This window comes from Tupaia chinensis, unplaced genomic scaffold (assembly GCF_000334495.1).
Source record: "Tupaia chinensis unplaced genomic scaffold, TupChi_1.0 Scaffold000320_2, whole genome shotgun sequence".
In the NCBI taxonomy this organism is placed as follows: Eukaryota; Metazoa; Chordata; class Mammalia; order Scandentia; family Tupaiidae; genus Tupaia; species Tupaia belangeri.
In genome coordinates, this window is record NW_006159814.1 from 2,244,883 (window position 1) to 2,249,140 (window position 4,258).

Below are 4,258 nucleotides of genomic sequence, written 5' to 3' on the forward strand. Positions count from 1 at the left end.
TTCTCACTTTCCTTCTCTCCCTCTGTCTCTCTGATTTTTAAAAAAATTAATGATGATAAATAAAATTAAATAAATAATTATTTCTTTAAAAAAACAATAATTTGTTGAAATTCCAGCTGCCTTGCTTCATAAACTAATCACAGAATTTGAAGAAAATATGAGCTAAATAAAAGCATTAACTTTTCCATCTAAATGAAATGATTAAGATGATAAATAACATTGGTACATATAACTAACGTTATTAATAACTTGACACTTTTAGTTTTATAGCTTACTAAACATTTATTTTTTAAAAATTTTGGTAGAGGGCATGTGTGCTCACCAGAGAGAGACAAAAAGAAATACAGAAAATGAGAAAGCACCCCCTGTGGGGGATGGTCATGCCACAATCCTTTTTCCTCCATTCTCCTCCTGGACACATGCCCAGTATGTTTTTCTTCTTCTTTTAAATAGAATTTATTTTAAACCACTAATACCCAGGAACATACAACAGAATCATCTGTGTTTTTTTTTTTTAAGAGGTTTATGCTATAGGGCACGTATGCTCACCAGAAAGACAGAGAGACAGAAAGTGAGAAATCACCCAAGGGGCATAGCCACACCCAATCCCTTTTCCTTTGCCACCAGGTCCGGGATTCGAACCACGGTCGACTACATGGGAGTTCAGTGATATAGCCATTACCCTAACTGCTGGTCGCACCTGTGGAGGTTTATAATCATATTAACCTTCGGGCCTGGATAAGCTACAGTGGAGTGAGAACCAAGTATGTTTAAAAAAGTGCAAATGTTTCCTCTTTCAGATTTACTCACTGACCTTAGGTGGACTAGGGCACTTTGGGTTTTTTGGGCCACTGTTTGAGGCTGTGGGGAGCATTTTTTGCAGTTTTACTAGGAGTAGTGAAGAACTTGGCCTCTGGCATTTTTGGAGTCTGTCTTGGATCTTTTTTCCCCAGTGAAAAGGTTCTTTCTTTTTCCATCTCTTCAATTTTTGACCTCTTCTCCAGGCCTTTACTTGAATCTCAGGCTCTGCAGTTTTTGGGGTCTTTGAAGCTGGCAAAATCTTTCTTTTCTTTCCATGAGGTGTGCTGGGACCAGACATCTGTTTTGGAGACGTCTTTTCTGGGCCATGTGTTTGCATCTCTACATTTCCTTTAGCTGGAGTTTCTTCTATTGGTACTAGTTGTAGATTTCCTCTTCAGATTCCTCTTACAGTTTAAACTAGGCTTTCACTTGGCCAATCTTTCTCTCCTCCAGTTTTGCATTCACTCCTTTCGGGATCTAGAATTACTCACTGGAGCACCACCAATTTTGGGGGCTATATGATGTATATACTGATGTAGCCTCGCTATCCTCTTGCATTATCTTTTCTTCTTCTTCTTCTCCTTCTTTTTTTGGGGGGTATTCTTTTCATTAGTGTTTCTCCTTTCCTATTTTTTTTTTTTTTCTTCTGAGTAGGAGTGGATATTCTCTTGGCCTCATCCTGATTACTGACAAATGAGGAGAAGATGGGAAGGGCAACCGATTTCTCAGTTTTCACAAACAAGAGTTTCACGCTCTCCCATTTCTCTGGCAATTTTTCTGAAAGCCTTTTTGTTAACAGCAACAACATTTTCAATGATGTGCTGGGCCTGCATCCCAATGTGACCCATGCGCATAGTACTGCAAGAACCACTTTTCAAGATGTTTAAGATGGTTCCACCTATAGGATTTTGATAAATTCTTGGCCAGAAGGTTCACACTTACTGGAACTTTCTTAATTTCATAGAGATGCCTCCCAGCGTATGATGGTAAGACCCACCTGATTCTCTCATCTGTGAGGAAGAAGTCAAAACTACTCAGGAGGCAAAACTTGGCTTCATAGGCTTTATACTCCTTTTTCAAAGTCTGGAAAGGAATAATCTGAGAGGTGATTTTAACTCCATGCTTGTTTAAAAGCTTTCTATAGAAACGTTCTGTCTTCTCAGGAGTTGAGTTGGGTTCATCCTCGGTAAATAAACAAATTTCTGCTACATCGGTTTGAATGCTATTAGGCAAGGGCAATCTGACCTTCAGTTCCTTCCTAGGAATTTTCCACAATACTACCACTAAAAATAAATTTTCATTCTCATTCAGAAGCAATCCATTATTGTTTTTCCTGGTCCTGGCATATGCCAACAGAGCTTCCACTGCCTTTCTTATCTGCCGTTCGTCCAACTGCTCCAGTGAGGTGGGGACTGCAGGAGTCCAGGGCAGGGCACAGGCGTGCCCCAATCAGATGCTCTGGTGGAAGCCGAGACCTCTATGTTGTTCTTACCTCGTGCGGACCTGTGTGCAGAGCCCTGGAGCAGAAGTGGGGTTCCCAGTGTGTTTTTCAACCTGCTGGATCCAGGACTTGAACTGCAGAGTCGGCCATGTGGAATCCAGCTGCCTTAAACTCCATGCCATTGGCTATCCTCCGTGGTTTCTTATCAGTTATTTCATGTGTTTATTGCAACAGTCCTCTGAGGCAGCCATTATTCATAATCCTTAAATTCCAGAAGAGAAATTTGAGACTCAGTATGATACCCCCCCATTTTGATCATTTAACTTCTCTGCCAAATCTCATTAAAGATAGTGTTTCCATTTTCTAGCACTAAGAGCTGTTTTCTGATTTGCAGTACTTTTTTGAAAGGCTCATGCCAGGGAAGTAACTGCCATAAAGAGGCAGCAAAGGGATACTATTAATATTTCCTCCACCAATTACACAGTAAGCTATACTGGTTTATGCTGCCCTGTTAGGACTAAAAACAACCTAACAAAACTCTCCACTATTCTCAGATCCAGAAATAGTTATCAAGTCCATCCTGGCTCCCTCAGGAATTTAGGCTGGCATTTAGGGAGTGGGAGTGTGTCCTCTGGTAGCTGGGGTCACTCTGATGTTCAGTTCCACTGATGTTTACTGGGAGAACATTAGTTTCAAGGAAGTATGAGACAAGGAAGCAGGATGGAGGTCCCAAAATGTAAGGAAAAACATAACAGCGGGTTCCATATGGGATTTCAAACTTCATTCATTCTACTAATTTACTAACCATCACAGAATGTTTTCCAATTTTTTTTTCATTTGCTACTGTGAGATTTTCTTGTAGTTGGAGGTTGTTTCAGTCACTACACAACTTTCAACTTGTTCTACAAGTCTAATAGTTTCATTTTTTAGTTCAGACTAAATTAGATTAAGATATGTGACCAAGAAATGTGAGATAGATTACTTCTAGCTCATGAATCTGGAGAATTTAGGTGAGAGATTTGGAAAACACAGTAATACTAGGGATAAAGAAGGACATTATAAAGTAAAAATGAGTGACTCGTCAAAAGATATAATAATCTGGGGACCAGCAGATAGCATAATGGCTACATCGCTGGACTCCAATGTAGTCAACCATGGTTCGAGTCCCAGACCCGGTGACTTAAACTCACACCAGGCATGTGTGCATACGTGCCCAAGATCCCGAGAGGAGAATGGAGAAGGGATTGTGGCCATCCCCCCGAGGGGGGATTTCTTTCTTTCTGTCTCTCTGTTTCTGTCTTTCTGGTGAGTGCACTTGCTCTATAGCAAAAACCTCTCAAAGAAAGAAAAAAAAAGATACAGTAATCTGGCACCAGCAGATAGTATAATGGTTACGTCACTGGACTCTCACACAGTTGACCACAGTTTGAGTCCCAGACCCAGCAGCTTAAAATTCAAGCCAGGCATGTTTGTGTGCGTGCCTAAAAATCCCAAGAGAACAGAGGAGAATGGCAGTGTGGCCACCTCTCTGAGGGGTGATTTCTCACTTTTTGTTTCTCTTTGCTTCTCTGGCAAGCTCATATGCCCTATAGCAAAAACATCTCAAAAGAAAAATGATACAGTAATCTTATATATCTATGCACCTAACAATAAGGCTTCAAAATAAGTGAAACAAAAATGAATATACAGGGGTTGGCAGGTGGCGTGGTGGTTAAAGCACTGGACTCCCACAAGGCCAACTGTGGTTTGAGACCCAGACCTGGCAGCTTGCCTTCTCTCTTTCCTTTTCTTTCTTTCTCTGTCACTCTCTGGTCAAATTTAAAAATAATTATAAATAAAATTAAATAATTCTTTTCAAAAAAGATGAATGTAAAAGGCTGGATGGTGGCAGTGATAAAATATGATGTTCTGTGAGGCTGGGAAGGCTCCAGGTCCATGTTCAGAGACATCTCTGAATATGCCTGGGCATGCCAACCCATGATCTGGAACTGGCTAAAGCTGGGAGTGAATCGTGGT

General features: G+C 40.7%; 1 pseudogene; it reads right to left on the bottom strand.

The window, feature by feature from the left end:
- Nucleotides 1-815: 815 nt before the first annotated feature.
- LOC102480709 (ribosomal L1 domain-containing protein 1 pseudogene) lies at nucleotides 816-2,220 on the bottom strand (annotated as a pseudogene).
- Nucleotides 2,221-4,258: the final 2,038 nt, after the last annotated feature.